Raw genomic sequence first — 25,825 nt, forward strand, 5'->3', positions numbered from 1 at the left:
TTACAACAAGCAGCATTGATGCTGCCCACGGCAAATTCTAGCCCGTTTTTTAAAAAAATTTGCAGTCCAGGAGAGAATGAATGCAAACATCTAAAGGTTTGCGATAAGCCACCTCTTGGCTTATAACCTAGTATTGCACATTAAGCAGCGTCTAACATAACATATATTACATAAATCCATATGAATGCGGATTCTAAGATAAAGCATATATTTCAGTAATGGCCATCTGTACATTTTGCAAAAACTGATTAAAAGGTCAACCCCACACCCAAATTTTAGCAGAAGACATTTTGACAGAATGGGATGAGCAAACACCGCATCCCCTTAACTGTGCTGTACTGTCAGATTTCATGGGTTTCATCATTCATGGTCTCTGAGCACATAACACTTACTGGCAGCGTATAGAGGCTGGGGAATATCCGCTGCTTCCTAGTGTCCTAAAGCAGCCTACGGCATCTTATGGGTTAATGCATGCTTGTTACCTCGAGTTACATCAATGAATGGCGGACAGATATGAGTTTGGAAGTCTGAAAACTGCAGGGATATAAAAACGTATCAATATTCCAAACCAAGTCCATCATACGGTTCTATAAAGAGACAGTCCAGTTCGGACGTCAGCCATACTTACTTTCTATATTTCAATGGAAACATCTACTATATTTTGCAGTGCAGAATGTTTACCGCCATTGCCATACCGGGATCCATTAGACAACACCAGTGGAAAAGTGAAGTGAAGATGCATACAGTAAAAGCAAAGTAACTAACAATGCCCGATGGACAAAGTAACTAACAATGCCACGACGTCCATAGTTTTGACGGAAAAAAATAGTGCTCCACGCTGCGCTATTTGTTTGCGACAAATATAGCAGAATCTGCGACAGCGGCTCTGAACAGACCTTCCAACGTGGATGTGACAACAGCCTAAACCTCTCCTTATCGTCCAGAGCATTCACCATTCTACTGGTTGAAAATGGAAACTCTTGCCATCAGACACAACCCTAAGGCCCTGTTCACACAGAGTTCTATTTTCAGGCAGAAAAATCTGCCTCAAAACTCCTTCAGGAATTTTGAGGCAGATTTTGACCTGCCTGCAATTTCTTGCCGCGACTTACGTGTCGTTTTTCAGCCGCAAACCATTGAGCGCTGCGGCAAAATCCACTTTCTCTGCCTCCCATTGATTTCAATGGGAGGTCAGAGGTGGAACCATGGCAAGAAAGAGCATGTCGCTTTTTTTTTTACCGCCAGCGGCTAAAAAGCCGCTATGGAAAAAACCTGCCTCTGATTGAAATCTATTAGAGGCGGTTTCGGACGTTTTCTTTGGCGTGGATTTCGACGTGGTTTGCACGCCAAAATCAGTGCCAAAAAAAACAGTATGAACTGGGCTTAAGGTTGGGTTCCTTCGACTCGGATACGCTGAGTAAAAGTACGCAGCGTATCCGACCTAGAACCCGCAGAAAATCTTGTCCGAAAAAACAGATTGTGGTGTGCTTTTTCGGGTGGAATTTTGGCTGCAGATAGCAGCGCTTGCAAAAAAAAAAAAATTCATACTTAGCCCAGGCCGTATTCATGGTGATGTGTCCCTCCATTGTCCATGCAGTCCGGCCTCCTGGGATGATGCTGTAGTCCATGTGACCGCTGCGGCCTGCGATTGGCTGCCGCAGTCACTTGGGATGAAACGTCATCTCAGGAGATCTGCAACTCAAGTACGCAGAAAATACACCATAAGATCCGAAACAGTAATTCCACTGCAGAACTTGCTGAGCAATTATAGTTTGCAAATTTTTACATCACACGTGACTGCTCCCTTAGGCCAGATTCATAAGAGCGTGTTCGGTCCGTGATATACGGTGCACATGTCGGCCGCATTTCCCGGACCAAGCACACTGCAGGGGGCCGGGCTCCTAGCATCATAGTTATTTATGATGCTAGGAGTCCCTACCTCTCCATGGAAAACTGTCCTGTATTGAAAACATGATTACAGTACGGGACAGTTTTCCCGCAGCGAGGCATTGACTCCTAGCGTCATAGATAACTATGATGCTTAGGCCTCATGCCCACTTCAGTCTTTTTCTTCAGGGTGCTTGCCGTTTTCTGACTGCTAGCACCCTGACCCATTCATTTCAATGGGGCCATGCACACTTCAGTTTTTTTTGACGGTCCCGTTGCTCCACTCCGATCCAAAGTAGAGCATGTCCTACTTTGGTCCGAGATTCCGTGACCGTGCGGCCCATGCAAGTCAATGGGGCCATCAAAAAAACTGAAGGCACACGGAAGGCATCCGTGTGCCGTCCGTGTGTGACGGAGCCGTTGCCTAGCAACGGCCAGGCAGGCAGAAATACATTACAGAAATATTACACTAATCGGCAGCCACTTGTCTCTATCAATCACTGATTGACTGAGAGAAGAGGCTGCTGATTAAAAATAAAATAAAAAGCAGTTCATACGTACCCGGTCGTTGTCTTGGTGACGAATCCCTCTTCTTCCTCCATTCCGACCTTCCTGTATGACGCGGCAGCCTGTGTTTGGCTGCAGAGGCCGCTGCAGCCTGTGATTGGCTGCAGAGGCGGTCACGTGGGATGAAGCGTTATCCCTGGAGGCCGGCCTTCTAACGTCATCCTGACTTGCATGACCGCCACTACAGCCTGTGATTGGCTGCAGCGGTGACATGGGATGAAACGTCATCCCTGGAGGCCGGATCAATTAAAATTGTATTTTCCGAGCATGGTACTGTCCAGGGTTCTGAAAGAGCATGGTTCTTCAGCACTAGTCACTGTCCAGGGTGCTGAAAGAGTTACTGCTGATCAGTGCAGCCCATTAACTCTTTCAGCACCCTGGACAGTGACTAGTGTTGAAGAACCATGCTCTTTCAGCACCCTGGACAGTACCATGCTCGGCGCTGGGAAACTGAAAAAGTGCACACGGCCGCTACAATGGGCACACAGATCCGTCAAAAACGTCAGTGAAAAAGGTGTTGAAAGTGTGCACGAGGCTTAAGAGCCCAGCCCCCAGCAGTGTGTTAGGTCCGGGAAATGCGGCCAACATACGGACCAAATATCACAGACCGAACACGCTTGTGTGAACCTGGTCTTACAGCCCATGGAGCAAAGAGGGGGGAACGACGACAAAGACAGTGTCAGACAACAGCCGTATCACATACAACTCTTCCTCAAGAATCAAGTGAATAGGGGCTGAGCAGCAGTACTACAGCACGGCCGCTATACAGTGGTCAGAGCCCTCTGCTCCCTGCGCCGACCCTACATAGCTTCCGGAGGTAGCTGAAACATCTGACCAGTGCGGCGTTGGACCCCCACCAATCATATACCGATGACCTATCCTTTGTCCCCAGTTTAGACAACCACTTTAATGTATATTGTGCTTTTGCCTAAGGTTACAGATACATGAAATAACCACCTCCTGAACATGGCCGTGACATTACCCCTGCACCCTATGGGTGAGGCACATAAGCTAGGCTACGTATCACAAATGGATGAAGTGAAGTTATTCAACATCACAATACTTGACAGCGGTGCCATGGAGGGTTTTCCCATAAAACATCAATAGGATATGCTATAAAATTTCTGATGGGGGGGGTAGGACCACTGGGAATCTTGGTGCCCAGTACAAACACACCCAGTTATTTCCCTAGCATAGACCACAAACGCTGGGACTGCGCATGCACGTAGACCACACACGCTGGGACCGCGCATGCACGTAGACCACACACGCCGGGACCGCGCATTCACGTAGACCACACACGCCGGGACCGCGCATGCACGTAGACCACATACAATGGGACCGCGCATGCACGTAGACCACATACAATGGGACCGCGCATTCACGTAGACCACACACGCCGGGACCGCGCATTCACGTAGACCACACACGCCGGGACCGCGCATGCACGTAGACCACATACAATGGGACCGCGCATGCACGTAGACCACATACAATGGGACCGCGCATTCACGTAGACCACATACAATGGGACCGCGCATTCACGTAGACCACATACAATTGGACCGCGCATTCACGTAGACCACATACAATTGGACCGCGCATTCACGTAGACCACATACAATGGGACCGCGCATTCACGTAGACCACATACAACGCATTCACGTAGACCACATACAATGGGACCGCGCATTCACGTAGACCACATATGCTAGGACTGCGCATGCACGTTTTGAGTCCAATGGCCAGACATATAGCAAACCCTATATACGTAAATGCTATTTGTGGTATTCCACACATACGAGGCCGGCGCTATAGACAGGACATGGTTATAGGAATACATGGAGTAAAACAGCAGTAGGACACGGCACGAACAAAAACACATGAAAGATAAACGTAAGTCACATGACTGGAGCTGTCACTCAACAGCATCACCACTATGTCAGCCGGAGAAACACGTACTGGTCACCCCGATAACATGTCAGCCAGAGAAACACGTACTGGTCACCCCGATAATAACCACTGCTATCACTATAACCCTATTACACACTGCACAGCCTCTGCACTGCATTACAAGTTGACAAGTGTTGCCGCCGGCCGCTGTGACAGTGCGGGGACAGGACACTGATGATCGCTGTCACATCCCTCATTCTGCGCAGTCACGACGCCGGTAAATAAAGCAAACTGGAGCTCTGACCGGTGACCCGATGATCGCAGAGAGAAGCGGGAGCGCGGCGGAAACCATGTCAGAGAGCCGTGAGCACAGATCCCGTTATCTGCAGCCGCCTCGTCCGCCCTCACCCCTTATATGAGTATTATTAAAGCTAACCATCCCCCTAACATACCGGACAGAGGTCTGACCCCTCCCTCTTCACCCGGCATGCAGTGCGCTCTCACCTCTCCCGGGTTCTCTCCCGGTGATCAGCGTCTCCCGTTGCCTCTCCACGCCATCTTGTGTTTGGACCAGTAGTGGGAGGGACAGCGGCGTCACGTGACAGTAGGCTGGCGACACGTGGCTCCGATTTCCCGCACGACGTCATTCTCCGGGCTGTATGTGTGTTGTGCGGCGTCTCCCTATACCGCGCAGCTGTAGTGCCTGACACATTGTACCAAATACCTATAGATGACCCGATCCTTCATGACCACCAGTCATTTCCTCAATAGCCCCTCCCGTATATCGCCCTGACAGCAGTTTTGAAACCTTCAAACTGCTGACAGGTTTCCTTTAGTTTTGATGTGGCTGACACCCCAATGTCATACTGCCTCCTTTATAGTGAATTCTTGGGACAGATCATATGATGAAGGGTTCTGATAATAAGCTTCAGAAGGTTTCACATTTCATGCACTTGCTTACAGGACCCTATTAGGGCACATTGTTGTCATGAAGATAAGTGGTCGTCAACTCGAGACCCCCTTTTATTTTTCAGAGCGTTGTGCCACCGGGAAGGGTGACTAGGCTATACGATTCTTCACGACCGTGTATTACGTGGTTACTCATATTCTTTTAATTAGGCTTCATGTAAGTCTACATTTCCCTGCGACATTTATGGGTTCTATGATCAGGGGCAACTTAAAAGTTAATGTTATATACTTTTAGAGCAGATTTAGAGGGTATACATAAGTAAAATAACAAATCTAGAAGATATATAACAGTACTCTGTCAACCAAATGACTGATGAAGACGCCGAACCGGCGTTGAAACGCGTAGCCTCTGATATTTACAATTAAATACTTTCTCTTCATGCCTGTCTAAGCCTTTACATTGTTTACCATAGCAGCGCCGGTGGTCCTTTGTTCACTTTATTAAGGTAACCAAATGACTTGGGATCAGTGTAGTGACTAGAATTTTCTTGGACCCACCAGAGGAAATGATTCTGAGTGCCCACCCTCCATCTATACAAAACATGTACACAGGCCCACCAACAGGGCAGTACTGCTGGTACTCCTGTCAAGTGCTCGGACAAAAAAAGAAAGTAGAAGAGCCCGCCACCACTGTCAGCCGCCACGTAAAGTTAATTTAGAGAAAGGAACGGGCCCCATTATGTTGCAGAGCTCGTTTCCTTCTCCAAAGTCACTAACACTGGGGTCTTCATTAAGACTGACGCTGGGTAGCACCTCAACGTTATGTGCGATGACGCATATAACGTCCTGATGCTGGCATCATGATGTATGTGCCAACACACACTACATCCTGACACCAGTGTCAGACTTGTGAAGAAGAGCTCAGCGGTCTGCTTGGGGTCTAAATTAATGTAGGGGTCCTCTTAATTGCATTGTGGTCTTTGCTGTTATCATTGCACAGACAGGAGATATCATAAATAAAGACTAATAGGTTATTTGTGAATTATTCCATAAGAAATAGACCCAGAGTTAAGTGATTGGCACCAAATAGATGCGAAAATTGAAACGGCACCCCATAGATCTTGATTGACATCCCCATGGCTGTTCTACATCACTATCAGCCTCCTCCAACTCTTGTGGATGCGCCGTTGCCTTGTACTGCCCTGGCATGCTCGGTGTAGCGATGAAGCCGGGCAGTGTAAACCTCGCTGCACGGTGTGTGCCCAAGTAGAACAAGGCAATGGCATATCTGAGAAAGTTGGAGAAGACTGGTAGTGATGTATAACAGCTAGGGGGATGTCAATCAAGCATGAAAAGGTGGTATGTGACTCTTCAGGATAGAGGCACCACCCCATGACCCTTTACTGAGTAATTAGCATATAGTGTCGCCGGTTTAACCCGTTAGTACCCGCCCCATAGTGTTTTTACGGCGGCCACTAATGGGCTTTATTCCGATGCAATAGCCTTTTTACAGCGCTGCATCGGAATAAATAAACAGAGCAGGGAGCTGTTAAATCTCCCTACCTCTGGCAGCTGAGGGCTGGGGGCATCCCTGCTTGAACGTGTGAGATCGATATTAGTAACGATCTCACCCGTTTAACCCCTCAGATGCAGTGCTCAATAGCGTGTGCCGCATCTGAGTGGTTTTGGAGAGAGGGAGGGAGCTCCCACTCATCCCACTGACACCCGGCGATAAGATCACTGAGTGTCAGTGTCTCCGATGGCAGCCGGGGGCCTAATAAAAGCCCCCAGGTCTGCCTCTAGTGTAATGCCTGCTAGGTCATGCTTGAGGCATGACCTAGCAGATGCCTGTCCGTTTTACACGGACAGGCATAATACACTGCAATACAGAAGTATTGCAGTGTATTATAAATGCGATCGTATAATAGCATAGTGAAGTCCCCTAGTGGGACTAGTAAAAAAAAGTTTAATAAAAAGTGAAAAAAAAAATTAAAAACACACTTTTTCCCCTTACATACTGCTTTATTAAAAAACAAAATAAAGTTAAAAAGTTACACATATTTGGTATCGCCGCGTCCGTAACGACCCCGACTATAAAGTTATTACATCATTTAACCCGCACGGTGAACGTCGCAAAAAAAAAAAAAACATGCAAAAATTGCGGTTTTCTTTGAATCTAGCCTAAAAAAAAATTTGATAGAAAGTGATCAAAAAGTCGCATCTACTCCAAAATGGTACCGATAAAAACTACAAGTCGTCCCACAAAAAAAAAGCCCTCATACAACCGCATCGGCGAAAAAATAAAAACGTTATGGCTCTTCAAATATGGAGACGCAAAAACAAATAATTTTGAAAAAATGTATTTTCACTGTGTAAAAGTAGTAAAACATACAAAATCTATATAAATTTGGTATCTTTGCAATCGCAACAACCCGCTGAATAGCGTTATTGTGTTATTTATACCACAAGGTAAATGGCGTAAATTTAGGACGCAAAAAAGTGTGGCGAAATTGCAGTTTTTTTTCTATTCCCTCCCCAAAAAAGTTAATAAAAGTTAATCAATAAAATCTATGTACCCCAAAATGGTGCTATTAAAAATTACAACGTCCTGCAAAAAACAAGACCTTATACAGCTATGTCTACGCAATAATAAAAAAGTTATAGCTTTTGGAATGAGATGCTGGAAAAACTTAAAAAATGGCTTGCTCATTAAGGCCTACTAAAATAGGCTGGTCATTAAGGGGTTAAAAGCTGATTATATAGATTTTGCTGCATCTGAAAAAACATACAAGGGAATGTTTGGAAATATTGTCAGGTCATGTATTACCGCATGGGGGCGGTTCAAGGGGTTAAAACTACCAGACAGGTTCCCATTAAATATACAATGAACTGAAAACAATTCCATCTGCCCTGCAATTTTGTTATTATAAATATATCCTATATAATTACAGCTCCAGAACCAAGCTCAATACATTTATACAGCACTAGAACCAAACTCTGATATATATACAGCACTAGAATCAAGCTCTGACATATATACAGTACCACAACCAAGCTCAATACATATATACAGCACCATAAACAAGATCAGTACATATATACAACACCAGAATAAAGCTCAGTACATAAATACAGCACCAGAACAAAGCTCAGTACATAAATACAGCTTCAGAACTAAGCTCAGTACATATATACAATACGAGAACCAGGCTCAGTGTATAAATACAGCACCAGGCAATGACTGTTACATTTGGACCCTTATTAAATAGCTGTAATTCCTAAACCCTTCCTCAAATTAGGATGTGAATACCTTCAAATGAATGCTGAGAGTCTGCACTTTAAGCCCATATTGATTATATAACTGTATATTCAATATGTTTAGGTAAACTGCTAAAATGCCAAAACTTGTGTCACTCTCCAAATAATTCGAGACCTATCTGTAAATACAGTACTAGAACCAAGCGCAGTACATATATACAGCACCAGAACAAAGCTCAGTACATAAATACAACACCAGAACCAAGCTCAGTACATAAATACAGCCCCAGAACCAAGCTCAGTACATAAATACAGTACCAGAACCAAGCTCAGTACATATATACAGTACTAGAACAAAGCTCTACAGCTTAAAACTACAGCTCCCAGCATGGCACGAACAATGGTAACGATATGCTGGGAGTTGCTGTTTCACAAACAAAAATCATACCACCCATTATTTTACTGCAGATGATACAGTGACTACAGTGCTGATTAGAGGCAGAATAGACATTTACATTAAGTGACTCACAGGTGACGTCTTCCCAGATTCTAGTTGTTCTTTTTCTCTTTTCTTCTCCATCTGGTAGACACCTCTATTATGGCTCTTCACGGCCACAGCCCATTTCTGCAGTTTGCCGCTCCAATATCTTCAGCTGCTCACTTTCCAAACATTTCTGCACCTATAAATGAAGATAAAATTCTCACAGTGCCACACACTACGCCCCTAAATATAATAGATATACTGCACCTCTAATTATAATAGCGCCATACATTGTGTCCCTGATTATAAGAGCACCTTACACTGTCACACACATACACACACACACACACACAAACACACACACACACACACACACACACTGTAGATAGTAGCCCCCATTAGAGCCCCCTGTAGATATCACCCCTATAGAGCCCCCTGTAGATAGTGCCCTACATAGATCCCCCTGTAAATAGTAACCCCATGGAGCTCCCTGTAAATAGTGCCCTACATAGATCCTCCTGTAGATAGTGGCTCCCATAGATCCCCTGTAGATAGTTGCCCCTGTAGATAGTGCCCCACATATAGCATTCTGCAGATAGTTTCCCACTTAAAGCCCCCATGTAGACAGTGCCCTACATATAGCCCCCCTGAAGATAGTGCCCTACATATAGCCCCCTGTAGATAGTGCCCCACATATAGCCCATTGTGGCTAGTGCCCCACATATTGCCCCCCCTGTGAATAGTGCCCCACATGTAGCCCCCGTGTAGCTAGTGCCCCCCTGTAGATTATGCCACTTACACTTTTAAGAAAAAAAACAAAAACTGTACGTACTCACCTGAACCTGTTCCCGTGCCGTCCTCTTGCAATGCAGGCCTGCTCTCTTCTGAGCAGGTCTGCTGGGGCTGAACGACGCAAGCGGCGATGAATGACAGGGCAAGTCATTCTGCCCTGCCAACCAGGGCCTTTCAATGATGCAAGTGGCATGATGACATCATTCCGCCGCTTGCATCATTGAAAGGCGCTGAATGGTAGGGCACGGAAACTGAGGCGAGAAGCTCATCTCGCCTCATGGACGGTGCGGCCCTGACTCAGGTGGTTCAGTACCACACTGCTTGTAACATACTGACATCTACCTATGAATGGATCAAAATGTTCAGAAGTCTTATGCTTCAAAAAAATGAGCTGTCACATCTGAGACTTAATGATTGAGGGAAAAGTTATGTCTAGAACCAGATTATGTCTAAGAGTATATAGTGGGGGGAGAGAAGGGAGACGTGTGTATAATTGCCCCCACAACTACCCAAACTTTGAGACAGTGTCCGGTAAAATCACAGGCACCCCAACAGAGAGCCTAAGGAACCCATTGAAGTCAATGGGTTCTGTTGGCCGCCGACAGTGTTTGTTGTGCAACAGAACTGTTGCTTTTGTTATTCCCTTGTTCTGCTCTGCTGACTAAACGGAACAACGGAATGTGACAACACAGGTGTGAACACAGCCTAACCTGTATGTTTGTACAAACTGTTTTCGCAGGGTTTGTCTATACAAGATTATGGCTTTTTACTGCCATTGTCATAACGCGTAATATTTTACAATTATATCATTACAGAAAGTAAATGCAGCATCTACTGCTTCACTGAAGCAAACTGTGCTTTAATGTCGCTTGTTACAAAATGAATGTATTAAAGAGTAAAAGATTTCAATGAACATGCTGCTACAATGAATATCCTGCTTGGATAAAATTATATTTCCTACACAGCGAATGGTAAAAAGAAATTGGAAATCACCAGGGGGCATTGCTAATATTCATGTGGGCATGCTATGACACTATAGACTGCTGTGGAATTATTAGCCATTGTGCAAATTTATTACCTTTATACTAGGTATACCTGGCACACTAAAAAATGGTGATGGACTCCAGCTGCAACTTTAGATGCCTTTATATAGACTTGAAGGATATGTAAACCTTTGAAAGCAATTTTTTTTAACAAAAAGGTCAATCAGTGTATTTTGTGCACCTTAATATTCCTTTTTTTATTATTTTTTTAAAATCTTTTTGAGATACAGCTGCTCTGTATCCTGTATACAGAGCAGCTGTATCTTACGCTGAATCCTGTACCCTTTAGGTCCGCTTGAATGATGGGTTCAGTGTCAGCGCGTCCACAGGATCCACCTCTTATCTATCACATCTAGGTACATAACTTTGATGTGATGAATTACAGGTGGATCCTGCATGTCAGAGACATGCAGGATCCGCTAACACTGAGCCCGTCAGTCCCGCTGACCTGATAGATTCAGGTCTTAGCGCACGATATAACAGCTGCTCTGTCTGTATACAGAATACAAACCAGCTGTTTCTCAAAATTAAAAATTATTTTTAATAAAACTAATTATAAAGTTGCACAAAACACATTGACCTTTTATTTTAAAAAAATTGCTTTCGAAGGTTTACTTAGCCTTTAAAGTGAGAAAATGAAAAAAAAAAATTTTTACTAAAAGTTACTAAGGACAGAAGTTGTCAAACTAACCTAATCTGTTTTTATGAAGAGGTGAGCAGAAGTCTAGACAGAGGGGCCGCTGTGGATTTAGTGTTTTTGGACTTTGCAAAGGCATTTGACACTGTCCCCCATAGACGCCTAATGGGTAAATTAAGGACTATAGGTTTAGAAAACATAGTTTGTAATTGGATTGAGAATTGGCTCAAGGACCGTATCCAGAGGGTTGTGGTCAATGATTCCTTCTCTGAATGGTCCCCGGTTATAAGTGGTGTACCCCAGGGTTCAGTGCTGGGACCACTATTATTCAACTTATTTATTAATGATATAGAGGAAGGGATTAATAGCACTATTTCTATTTTTGCAGATGACACCAAGCTATGTAATATAGTTCAGACTATGGAAGATGTTCATGAATTACAGGCAGATTTAAACAAACTAAGTGTTTGGGCGTCCACTTGGCAAATGAAGTTTAATGTAGATAAATGTAAAGTTATGCATCTTGGTACCAACAACCTGCATGCATCATATGTCCTAGGGGGCGCTACACTGGCGGATTCACTTGTTGAGAAGGATCTGGGTGTACTTGTAAATCATAAACTCAATAACAGCATGCAGTGTCAATCAGCTGCTTCAAAGGCCAGCAGGATATTGTCGTGTATTAAAAGAGGCATGGACTCGCGGGACAGAGATGTAATATTGCCACTTTACAAAGCATTAGTGAGGCCCCATCTAGAATATGCAGTTCAGTTCTGGGCTCCAGTTCATAGAAAGGATGCCCTGGAGTTGGAAAAAATACAAAGAAGAGCAACGAAGCTAATAAGGGGCATGGAGAATTTAAGTTATGAGGAAAGATTGAAAGAATTAAACCTATTTAGCCTTGAAAAAAGAAGACTAAGGGGGGACATGATTAACTTATATAAATATATTAATGGCACATACAAAAAATATGGTGAAATCCTGTTCCTTGTAAAACCCCCTCAAAAAACAAGGGGGCACTCCCTCCGTCTGGAGAAAAAAAGGTTCAAGCTGCAGAGGCGACAAGGCTTCTTTACAGTGAGAACTGTGAATTTATGGAATAGCCTACCGCAGGAGCTGGTCACAGCAGGGACAGTAGATGGCTTTAAAAAAGGGTTAGATAATTTCCTAGAACAAAAAAATATTAGCTCCTATGTGTAGAAATTTTTCCTTCCCTTTTCCCTTCCCTTGGTTGAACTTGATGGACATGTGTCTTTTTTCAGCCGTACTAACTATGTAACTATGTAACTATGTAACTATGTAACTATGTAACCTCATAACCACCACGCTATAGTTGCCTTTTCCAATGCGTTTTTCATGATGCTTGACTGATGCAAAAGGATATGTAGTTAATCCAAACGCTGTGGGTGCTTGTAGATGCTCCTAGACTAATCCTGTGTCGACTGCAGGCAATTGAAGCAAAAAATGGTGTGTAGAAAAGGCAGATCCAGCACTCGAATATTAAAATTCCAATTTTATTTAAGTCATGTTAAAACCAAGGATAAAACAAAAATCCCGGGACCACGCTTACGCGTTTCAGACCGCTAGGGTCCCTAATCAAAGCTATGAAAAACACAATACACGCCCAGTTGGTAAAAACACAATACACGCCCAGTTGGTAAAACGAGAAAACATGCCCAGTTGTCCATTGAAAAGCTCATTTGCATAAATATAAAATTGCTCATAACTTGGGCAAAAATGACCGTTTTAAAAAAACAAAACAACTTTGCTGTTATCTACATTGCAGCGCTGATCACATTCAATAGGAGATAGGGATTTGATAATCTGGTGACAGAGCCTCTTTAAGCATTAGTGTGGAATCGTGGTACTGATGGGGGATACATGTGTCCATTCCCCTCTATCCTTCCCTTCCCCCTGCTTTATGGTTTATTTAGTGTGTTACATGTCCTATGAATATTGACACTTTTTGTCTTTGGGGTAAAATCTCTAATTATGTCCGTGTTCCAACTAGGACCCTTTGAAGTAATGTATACGAATTGAAGATTATATCTACGCAACATAATGATATTAGTGTTCAGAGATGTTATTGCCATGGGACATGTTGCTGAATTGTTGAATTTTTGTTCACTTGTCTGTAATGTTTGGAAAAATAAAAAATACATACATAAAAAAAAATAATAATAATAATAATTTACCACAGGTGGACTCCAATCAAGGCGTAGAAACATTTCAAAGATGATCTAGAGAAATAGGAGGCCCCAGAGGTACATTTCAAGTGTCATAGAAAAAGGGCCTGAATACTTATGTCCATGCGAAATTTAGAGTTCTTCATTTTTAATACATTTGAAAAAAATTGAAAATTCTGTTTTCACTTTGACATTATGGGGTATTAAGTGCAGAATGATGGGGAAAAACGTGATTTTTTTTTTATTTTAGCACAAGGCCTCAACATAAAATTTCAAAAAGTGAAAGGGTATAAAGGCTTTCTGCATGCTCTGTATAACCAAAATATACGCCATTACCAGTCATATAGTTCATGAAAATAAATTGACAAATATAGCACAGATATAAATCTTTTACACTTACTGTAGGTAAACACCATTACCAATGAGATCACATTTACATTTGAATATTAACCATAAATACTATCCCAAGTGCTATGTACCTCACGACTGACTGACTAAATGATGCCCCCACTGGTCTTGAACCACTCACCGATGTCCCGGTTCCAGCTGCTCTGTGGCTTGAATAGCAAGTGGTTTGTATATTAAGTGGAGTTCCAAAAACCGGAGTTCAAAAGAGGAGTTAAAGCCCAAGTAAGTGCTCTTCTACTTCTTTATCTTTTTGATTAACACCTGTTCGCTGTTTTTTTTGTAACTGGGATAATGGACAGCAAGATTGGAGGTTTTCTTCAGTGCACAGTTTGCCATATGTATGCACGACTGGAGCCGGAGTTCCAGGGTGAATATCTCTGTGGCAGATGTGAGCATATTGTTCACCTGGAAGCTCGTATTAGAGATCTGGAGGAGCAGAATGCAACACTGAGGAGGATAGACAATTTTGAATGGAGCTTGCTGCTCACAGAGCATGCAGTTAGTGGGTTACAACTGGAGGGTGAAGACATGGGTGAGCAGGATCAGGTAAGTAGCTGTGTTAATGTAGTTAGGGGCAGTAGAAAGGGGTCAAAGACAAGGAAGGCCGATCCGGTTTCTGACATTCCAGGCAAAATTGCCAAGTTGGGTGATGATGCAAGGGTGTCAGTCTCAGAAATGGCAGCCCTAGTGGATACTGATCTCCCTAACAGCCGGGAGAACAGCCCAGCTAGTAGTCGGCGGGATGGTAATGCAGGTAAGCCAAGACAATTGATAGTCGTAGGGGATTCTATAATCAGGAAGACGGATAGAATTATTTGTCGCCAAGACCACCTCAACCGAATGGTTTGCTGTCTCCCTGGTGCCAGGGTTCGGCATGTGGTGGAACGGGTGGACAAATTGCTGGGAGGGGCTGGTGATGATCCCGCTGTCGTGGTCCATGTCGGTACCAACGACAGAATAAATGGTAGGTGGAGGAGCCTTAAGAATAATTTTAAAGAACTAGGCTACAAGCTGAAGGGAAGGACCTCCAAGGTTGTATTCTCAGAAATACTGCCTGTGCCATGCGCATCACAGGAAAGACAGCGGGAGCTTAGGGAGTTAAATGCATGGCTGAAGTCTTGGTGTAGAGGAGAAGGATTTGGGTTCCTAGAGCACTGGGCTGACTTTTCATTGGGGTACAAACTGTATTCTGCAGATGATTTGCACCTAAATGGAAGGGAGTCCGCTGTGCTGGGGGAGAGAATTCTAGCTGGGGTGGCGGAGTATTTAAACTAGGGCTGAGGAGGGAGGTCAATATAGAAAAAAAAGGGGTAGCCAGGTTAGAGAGGGGTCAGACTATATTGGTGGGGGGAGAAACAGAATGTGGGGAGAGGACTAGACAACAAGATAAGGAGATCCTTTCGTTACAAAACATCAGTGTAAATAAAAAGGCCCGATTAATGTCAAATCACATTTCTGATAATAAAAGTGAAAAACTGACAGGCAAGTTAAAGTGTATGTTCACAAATGCCAGAAGTCTAGCAAGCAAAATGGGGGAGCTGGAGGCCTTAATACTGGAAGAAAATATAGATATAGTTGGTGTTGCTGAAACATGGCTGGACTCTTCACATGACTGGGCTGTAAATCTACAGGGTTTTACACTTTTTCGTAAAGACAGGACAAATAGGAAAGGTGGTGGTGTATGTCTGTATGTGAGAAGTGATATGAAGGCGAGTGTGAAAGAGACAATAGTGGGTGAAGACTGTGAGGAGGTTGAAACCTTGTGGGTGGAACTAGAAAGGGAGGTAAACACTGAAAAAATTACTTTTGGTGTAATCTATAGACCCCCCAATATAACTGAGGAGATGGAAGGTCAGATATATAAACAGATGGAGCGGGCTGCACAGGCGGGTACTGTAGTGATAATGGGAGATTTTAATTTCCGGGATATTAATTGGTGTCATGGTTCGGCTTCAACTGCAAAGGGGAGACATTTCCTCAACCTGTTGCAGGAAAATTTTATGGGCCAGTTTGTGGAAGACCCGACTAGAGGTGAAGCTCTGTTGGATCTGGTCATTTCTAATAATGCAGATCTTGTTGGGAATGTCAATGTTCGTGAAAACCTCGGTAACAGTGATCACAATATAGTTACATTTTACCTATACTGTAAAAAACAAACGCAGGCTGGGAGGGAAAAAACATTTAATTTTAAGAAAGCCAATTTCCCCAGGATGAGGGCTGCAATTCAGGATATAGACTGGGAAGAACTAATGTCAAATAATGTAACAAATGATAAATGGGAGATTTTCAAATCTACTTTGAGTTATTATAGTGCAAAATTTATTCCTACAGGTAATAAGTATAAACGACTCAAATTAAACCCCACATGGCTTACACCTTCTGTGAAAGGGGCAATACATGACAAAAAAAGGGCATTTAAAAAATACAAATCTGAGGGTACAGCTGTAGCCTTTGTAAAATATAAAGAGCTTAATAAAATCTGTAAAAATGTAATAAAATTAGCAAAAATACAAAATGAAAGGCAGGTGGCCAAGGATAGTAAAACAAATCCTAAAAAATTCTTCAAGCATATAAATGCAAAAAAGCTAAGGTCTGAACATGTAGGACCCCTAGATAATGGTAATGGGGAGTTGATCACAGGGGATCAAGAGAAGGCAGAGTTACTAAATGCGTTCTTTAGCTCTGTATATACAACAGAAGAAAGAGCAGCTGATGTAGCCGGTGCCAGTGCTGTTAATATATCAGTTGATATACTGAATTGGATGAATGTAGAGATGGTCCAAGCTAAATTAAATAAAATAAATGTGCACAAGGCTCCGGGACCAGATGGGTTACACCCTAGAATTCTTAAAGAGCTTAGTTCAGTTATTTCTGTCCCCCTTTTCATAATATTCAGAGAATCTCTAGTGACTGGTATAGTGCCAAGGGACTGGCGCAGGGCAAATGTGGTGCCTATTTTCAAAAAGGGCTCTAGGTCTTCCCCGGGTAATTATAGACCAGTAAGCTTAACATCCATCGTGGGGAAAATGTTTGAGGGGCTATTGAGGGACTATATACAGGATTATGTGACAATAAATAGCATTATAAGTGACAGCCAGCACGGTTTTACTAAGGACAGAAGTTGTCAAACTAACCTAATCTGTTTTTATGAAGAGGTGAGCAGAAGTCTAGACAGAGGGGCCGCTGTGGATTTAGTGTTTTTGGACTTTGCAAAGGCATTTGACACTGTCCCCCATAGACGCCTAATGGGTAAATTAAGGACTATAGGTTTAGAAAATATAGTTTGTAATTGGATTGAGAATTGGCTCAAGGACCGTATCCAGAGAGTTGTGGTCAATGATTCCTTCTCTGAATGGTCACCGGTTATAAGTGGTGTACCCCAGGGTTCAGTGCTGGGACCACTATTATTCAACTTATTTATTAATGATATAGAGGAAGGGATTAATAGCACTATTTCTATTTTTGCAGATGACACCAAGCTATGTAATATAGTTCAGACTATGGAAGATGTTCATGAATTACAGGCAGATTTAAACAAACTAAGTGTTTGGGCGTCCACTTGGCAAATGAAGTTTAATGTAGATAAATGTAAAGTTATGCATCTGGGTACCAACAACCTGCATGCATCATATGTCCTAGGGGGCGCTACACTGGCGGATTCACTTGTTGAGAAGGATCTGGGTGTACTTGTAAATCATAAACTCAATAACAGCATGCAGTGTCAATCAGCTGCTTCAAAGGCCAGCAGGATATTGTCGTGTATTAAAAGAGGCATGGACTCGCGGGACAGGGATGTAATAATGCCACTTTACAAAGCATTAGTGAGGCCTCATCTAGAATATGCAGTTCAGTTCTGGGCTCCAGTTCATAGAAAGGATGCCCTGGAGTTGGAAAAAATACAAAGAAGAGCAACGAAGCTAATAAGGGGCATGGAGAATTTAAGTTATGAGGAAAGATTGAAAGAATGAAACCTATTTAGCCTTGAAAAAAGACGACTAAGGGGGGACATGATTAACTTATATAAATATATTAATGGCACATACAAAAAATATGGTGATATCCTGTTCCTTGTAAAACCCGCTCAAAAAACAAGGGGGCAGTCCCTCCGTCTGGAGAAAAAAAGGTTCAAGCTGCAGAGGCGACAAGGCTTCTTTACAGTAAGAACGGTGAATTTATGGAATAGCCTACCGCAGGAGCTGGTCACAGCAGGGACAGTAGATGGCTTTAAAAAAGGGTTAGATAATTTCCTAGAACAAAAAAATATTAGCTCCTATGTGTAGAAATTTTTCCTTCCCTTTTCCCTTCCCTTGTTTGAACTTGATGGACATGTGTCTTTTTTCAGCCGTACTAACTATGTAACTATGTAACTATGTAACTGTATCCTCAGGACGCAGATACAGTTGAATTCAGTGCTGGAGCAAGGAGCTGACATCTCCGTGCTACATCATTTACTATGCGGTGAGCCGTGAGCGGCTTAGCGCAGACAGGCGCAATCTAGTGACGTCATCATGCCTGTCTGCGCCGAGTCATTCATAGCACAGACCAAAGGAAGAAAAGGTTCTCCACTCATGGCGGGAATGGGGATAGGTAAGTAATTATTTATTTTTCTATTAGGCACTATGGGCCAATATACTGAATGGAGGCAGCTATAGGGGCATTATTCTGTTTGGGGGCTGCTATAAGGGCATTATACTGTGTGGGTGCAGCTTTAGAGGCATTATCCCATGTGGGCAGCTATAGGGACATTATACTGTGTGGGGAGGCACCATAGGGGCATTATCATGTGTGTGGGTAGCTATAGGCGCATTATACTGTAGGGGCAGCTATCGGAGCATTATACTGTGGGGGCAGCTATGTGGCATTATACTTTGTAGGGGCATCGTACTGTTTGGGGGCAGCTAAGGAGGCATTATCCTGTGTCGGGGCATTATCCTGTGTTGAGGCAGCTAAGGGGGCATTATACTGTGGGGAGGCACTATAGGGGTATTATACTGTGAGGGGCACTAAGGGATCATTACACTGTATGGGGCAGCTATGGGGCATTATACTGTGTGGGCGGCAGCTTTAGAAGCATTATTCTGTGTAGGGAGGCACTATAAGGGCCTTATCCTGTATGGGGGCAAGTTTAGGTACATTATACTCTGTAGTGAGGCACTATAGGGGCATTATACTGTGGGCAGCTATAGGGGCATTATACTGTGTGGGGCAGCTTTAGGAGCATTATTCTGTGTAGGGAGGCACTACAGGGACATTATAATGTGTAGGGAGGCACTGTAGGGGCATTATACTGTGTGGGGGCAGCTTTAGGTGCATTATACTGTGTAGGGAGGCACTATAGGTGCATTATACTGTGTGGGGGCAGCTGTAAGGGCATTATACTGTGTGGGGGAAGCTGTAAGGACATTATACTGTATGGGGGCCACTAAGGGCTCATTATACTGTGTGGGGGCCCACTGGGTTGGGGCCCACTCAAATGTGTTTCACCCCCCTGTGTTAATCACCTAGCTACGCCTCTGATGGACGGGTCGGGTCACATGACCCACCATCAGCGGCCATATTCAGGCCTTAGCAATGCGCAGCAGCAGGATACCTTGAGCCTGCTCCACTGGCGTAGCTATAGGGGTCGCAGCGGTCGCAATTGCGACCGGGCCCCGAAGCCAGGGGGGCCCACAGCCCCCCGCACCACATCAATAAAAAGTTACTATAGTAACTCGGGCCGCGGGCCCCTGTTACTATAGTAACAGACTGTACTTACCTTCCTGGTACCAGATCGCAGCGGAGGTCCTGACGTCAAGCGCTGTGCGCAGCGCATGACGTCCCAGCGCTATGCTCCGCGCACAACATCGAGAGTGGTCAGAACTTCCACCGCGGCTGAAGAGGAAGGTAAGAGTAGTAGCTCTGACTGGCGGGGTCCGACTCCTGGCACCCGCCAATCAGCTTTTTTGAAGGGGCCGCAGCACTCGTACGAGAACTGCCCCCCTTCATTCCGGTCACACTGTGAATCGGTGTCGGCGATTCACAGTGTGAGCGAGTAGTGAAATGAAGGGGAAGCAGCTCTCGTACGAGTGCTGGGGCCTCTTCAAAACAGCTGATCTGCGTTTCCCGGGAGACACATCAGCTATTGATGGCCTATCCTGTGGATAGGCCATCAATGTTTAGGGACTGCACAACAGATTGTGTGATCCTGTCTGCTGGGCCCTGTATCTTAGCCAATCACATGGTAGGCTTAGATACATGGCCCATGCGTGATCCTGTCTGCTGGGCCCTGTATCTAAGCCAATCACATAGTAGGCTTAGATACATGGCCCATGTGTGATCCTGTCTGATGGGTCCTGTATTTAAGCCTACCACACTGTAGGCTTAGATACAGGGCCCCAGCACACAGTAAACTTATACTGTATAAGATTACTGTCTGCTGGACCCTGTATCTAAGCCTACGTTGTGGTAGGTTTAGATACAGGGTCCCACAGACAGTATCACACATGGGCCCTGTATCTAAGCCTAACACATGTGTTACTAATCGTTTTTTTGTGTGTTTTCTTACAGGTTCGGTCGTTGGACTACGTCGGATTCCAGGACTATTTAGATGACGGCTTTTTTTTTATTATCAATAAAATGGTTAATGAGGGTTGTGTGGTTTTTTTTAAAATTTCAATAAAATATTTTTTCTATGTCTGTTTTTAAAAAAAACTATATTACTACCGCCTTAGTAATGGCCGCCGGCTGATTGACAGCATCCATTGCTAAGGCGGGGCTTAGTGTTAGCCGGTGCAGAGGCTAACACTAATCCCCTTTATTGCCCCGGTACCCACCGCCACCAGGGCTGCTGGGAAGAGCCGGGTACCATCGAGTACTTGACCATCTGTAGTGATGGCCGGGCACTGGGGCGGCCGCAGGCTGGTAGTAACAGGAGGGGAAAGGCCAGATACAGTGGCCCTTCCCACCCTGGTAATACTGCCTGCTGCTGCTGCTTTATTGTATCTGGCTGGTTATGAAAAATGGGGGGGACCCCACGTCATTTAAAAAAAAAATAATAATAATTGGAAAGAACGATGTGGGGTCCCCCCCCCAATTTTCATAACCAGCCAGATACAACAGAGCAGCAGCAGGCAGCATTACCAGTGTGGGAAGGGCCACTGTTTTTGGCCTTCCCCAGCCTAATACTACCAGCCTGCGTCCGCCCTGGTACCTAACCGTCGCTACAGATGGTCGGGTACTGGTTCGTACCCGGCTCTTCCCAGTACCCCTGGTGGTGGTGGGTACCGGGGTAATAATGGGGGTTAGTGTTGGCCTCTGCACCTGCTAACATTAAGCCCCGCCTTAGTAATGGAGGTTGTCAATCAGCCAGCGGCCATTACTAAGGCAGTGATAATAAACTTTAAAAAGATACAAGCACATAGAAAAAATATTTTATTGAAATAAAAAAACAACCCTCATTAACCATTTTATTGAGAATAAAAAAACGCCGTCATTGAAGTCCTCGTATCCGAAGTCCAACAACCGAACCTGTAAAAAAAACACAAACACACAAAAATAATCAGTAACACATAAAGAAGCTAAATTATTATTCTTACCTTTCCTGGGTCCAACGCTGGAGCCGCAATGTCAGCGAGCTGAGCCCTGTATCTAATCCAATCATGTGTGATGCTGTCTGCTGGGCCCTGTATCTAATCGTATCATGTGTGATACTGTCTGATGGGCCCTATATCTAATCCTATCATGTGTGATACTGTCTGCTGAGCCACTGTATCTAATCCTATCATGTGTGATACGGTCTGCTGGGCCCTATATCTAATCCAATCATGTGTGATACTGTCTGCTGGGCCCTATCTCTAATCCTATCATGTGTGATACTGTCTGCTGAGCCGCTGTATCTAATCCTATCATGTGTGATACTGCCTTCCGAGCCACTGTATCTAATCCGATCATGTGTGATACTGTCTGCTCAGCCACTGTATCTAATCCTATCATGTGTGATACTGTCTGCTGAGCCACTGTATCTAATCCTATCATGTGTGATACTGTCTGCTCAGCCACTGTATCTAATCCTATCATGTGTGATACTGTCTGCTGAGCCACTGTATCTAATCCTATCATGTGTGATACTGTCTGCTGAGCCACTGTATCTAATCCTATCATGTGTGGTACTGTCTGCTGAGCCACTGTATCTAATCCTATCATGTGTGATACTGTCTGCTGAGTCATTGTATCTAATCCTATCATGTGTGATACTGTCTGCTGAGCCACTGTATCTAATCCTATCATGTGTGATACTGTCTGCTGAGTCATTGTATCTAATCCTACATGTGTGATACTGTCTGCTGAGCCAATGTATCTAATCCTATCCATAGTTTATAGGGTCGTAGTGCTATAGATATGCTATGCTGTCTCCTATACACACATTTTTTTTTGGGCAGACACATATGTATTGGGGCTATTTCCCCTGACATTTTAAGCCCTGAGGGTATGTTCACACGGCAGCGTCCGTTACGGCTGAAATTACGGTGCTGTTTTCAGGAGAAAACAGCACCGTAATTTCAGCCGTAATGGTATGTGCAGGCGTCTTTCGCTGCGTCCATTACGGACGTAATTGGAGCTGTTTTTCTATGGAGTCCATGGAAAACGGCTCCATTTACGTCTGAAGAAGCGACAGGCACTTCTTTGACGCGGGCGTCTTTTTTTACGCGCCGCCTTTTGACAGCGGCGCGTAAAAAAAATGACCGTCGGCACAGAACATCGTAAGACCCATTCAAATGAATGGGCAGATGTTTGCCAACGCTTTTGAGCCGCATTTTTGGACGTAATTCAATGCTAAAACGTCCGAATTACGTCCGTAAATAGGGTGTGTGAACCCAGCCTTAGTGACGCCCCGGCTGCTAGTGCTGCATTGTTGGGTCACTTGGGAGACCGTCGGCCATGAGGAGTTTGCGGGGGGGGGGGGGCCCAATAAGAACTTTTGCATCGGGGCCCATGAGTCTTTAGCTACGCCCCTGGCCTGCTCCTTTCTGCCCCACACAGATATCGTTGTTTTCAATGTTGCATGGACTTATTTTTCTAATGGATTTAAGTACCGGATATATAGCTACGAAAAACGTTGGCATACGAGAGACGAGATGGGGCTAAGTACGGTAGTGGGGGGTCTCAAACAAAAGTCTTGGCCAAAAGTGGCTCCCGACCTCAGAAAGTTAATGAAACACTGCTCTGCACTGCTTGAAAATGTTGTTACCTCAGATGAGATTTTCACCATTTATGGACATAAGACCTTATGGTAAATAAGGAGACCATACAGGACTTGGTCTGAGTGTCAAAATAAATGGTCAAATGGGATGAAATATTGACAGTCAGCAATCTAGTATATGCACAGAGATTTTGGGAAGAAAATGAGTGTATTATATATACTACTTGTGTGTGCAATTAGTTGGCGTCTGTTTGTATATTATATTAGGAGCCCATGAAGAGCTTCACTATGCTATGTAAAAAGGAATTGTGTAGGACACGTGTATTGAAATGTTCTTGGCCATAATGAAGAATTTTTCTGCTCTCCACTATCAGAAAGTACAAAACAGTATTTAGATGTGCAATATGATCATAAAACAGTCAGCACTTTATCTAGTTCCTATAAGATCTACACAAGACATCATATATATATATATATATATATATATATATATATATATATATATATATTTTATATATATACTTGTCAGCTTGTATTTCTGTGAAATTATAATAGAACCTGAGTAATTTCTATATTGCTTATTTGCCTTGAGAATATATTTTATATACAAGAATGAATGAATTAATTGTGTAATTAGTATTTTGTAATGTAAAAATTCTTTATATCTGAATAACACTAATACAAGATTTGCATATACTATACATTATCTCAGTATACTATGAGTATTGGCTGATTTAACATCGATCATTTGGCTGATGAAATACTATGCTACCCATAAATTGAGTCCCAAACAAAGAAGAGTCAGATAAATTCTCCTTTAAAATGCACCAGGTGGAGAGTGGAGCGGATTGTAGTGGAAAAACAACAGCATGAAGTCATTAACCTATCCTTCTGGGTGACCACACTACTGGATAAGAAAGGCAACATGCTGGCATTGGACATTTTCTTAGAAGACTTTTGGTCACAGTAAATCAATGTCCTAATGTTAGAACATACCTTAGCAACCCATTTTTTTTTTATTCTCATGAAACATCTGAAATTAAATATGAAGAAACTTTGCAAACAGTCTTGATTAAACAAATATCTACAGTTCCAAATACAGACCTATGCGTTTCCATGGTAACAGACTACAAACAAACCATGTGTAGTCTAATCTTGCAGTCAAACTCCCTTCCATCTATCGCATACTTATTCCTGACATGCATTCTGTAGATTAATAAGAAGTAGGGGACAGATGGAAGAGAATGGAACTGCAAGATCAGAGTGTGCCTGGTTTGTTTGTTGTCTGTAAGCATGGATCGGAGCTGTAGACATAAAACAATAGACATTTTAAAGTTGTTTTCTTTTTCATTTTAGATCCATTACAGCAATAAATACAACAATAAATTAAACAATTTTGGGAAGGAGTACAAAGCATTTACCACCAAAGGACCAGATTCAGCCAGTCATAATTTCTCCCCCCTCCCCCCCTATGTTAAAGGCCATGTTTAATGCTATAAAGCAAATGGTGTCTCAGACTGTCAGCGAGTTTTCCATTTTACAACGACCTGTTAATTTCAACAGATTGACATCCATTTTATGGTAAATTCAAGTTGAGATGGGGGCAAAAGAGGTCCACAAGGTTGGTCATAATATTGTGATCTATCTAATTCACGATCTCCAAAATAAACATGAACACACATTAACCATACGTTCCATGTCACTAATAGGCCCAGATTATAGGGAGGCCCAAAGGGGCTATTGCCAAGGGGGCCCTCCACCTTCCTTAGGGACTCCTCCATTCAGTTCCCTCCAGTGTTTCCCAGACACTAAGCAGTAAGACATGAGAGTTTTAACAAAATTTTAAGTGTACTTTCACAATATAGAAGTTTAATATATGGCGGAAGAGGTGATTATGACGTTTTTACTAATTGATATTACTAAACGTTAGAGGTCCCGTCTTCTTGGCAGAGTTTGCATGTTTAATGCCATAGGTAGATGGGGATAAGTGGTTGCCACACACCTCTGGCTCTGCTTATCTCAGGGTTGATCAAAGGATTGAGTATGTTAATATTCATCATGCCCGATTCTTCTTCCCCCAACAGATATTGGGGAACATTACAGCTTCTTTATACTTATTACATTGTTGGCAGATCCTTTCGACATATGTGGTATGTATGTTCAATGTGTATGCCCAGCTTACATTATGCAAACATTGTATTACTGGGGAGGGCTCCCACTAAATTCTTTGTCCTGAGGCGTCCACCAACTTTGATCTAGCCCTGACCACTTGTGATCCCCAATATACAAAACATGCCCCATAAAGTTGGAGACAATGACCAAACGAGATTTCTTATTACAGTTATAGCCATATAAATCTACAGATTAAGAAAGTAAAGATACTTAAAGAAACTGAATGGTCATGATTATTATATGAGGTTTTATATGTATTGTAATATTGTATGAACAATTACATTGCATCTATCTAAATTATAACACTTACAATTAACTTAACAGGCAAAAAAAAAACACTCTTTAAGAAAGTTTGACCCTTATTTTTGGCTTTTAATAATTAAAAAATGAAATTTGAACCTTTTTTTAAGAATG

The 25,825-nt window shown here is 43.3% G+C and overlaps 1 protein-coding gene across 8 annotated transcripts in view; it reads right to left on the reverse strand.

Annotated features, from left to right (window-relative positions):
* The window catches only part of DENND4A (DENN domain containing 4A), a 136,470-nt gene that overhangs the window by 110,514 nt on the left and 131 nt on the right, over nucleotides 1–25,825 (reverse strand). Inside the window, exons 1-2 of one of the 8 annotated variants that reach the window (XM_075858302.1) lie at nucleotides 4,852–4,921; nucleotides 393–534 (exon numbers count right to left, since the gene is read on the reverse strand). The exons of 5 other annotated variants lie outside the window; for them this stretch is intronic. The gene's annotated coding sequence lies outside the window, so the exon portion shown is untranslated. Of the gene's footprint in view, nucleotides 1–392; nucleotides 535–628; nucleotides 679–4,851; nucleotides 4,954–25,825 lie in introns of those variants that run through there. 2 more of the 8 variants (XM_075858303.1, XM_075858305.1) reach the window with 2 other exon arrangements.

The sequence above is a fragment of the Rhinoderma darwinii genome, chromosome 3 (assembly GCF_050947455.1).
Source record: "Rhinoderma darwinii isolate aRhiDar2 chromosome 3, aRhiDar2.hap1, whole genome shotgun sequence".
Lineage (NCBI taxonomy): Eukaryota > Metazoa > Chordata > Amphibia > Anura > Rhinodermatidae > Rhinoderma > Rhinoderma darwinii.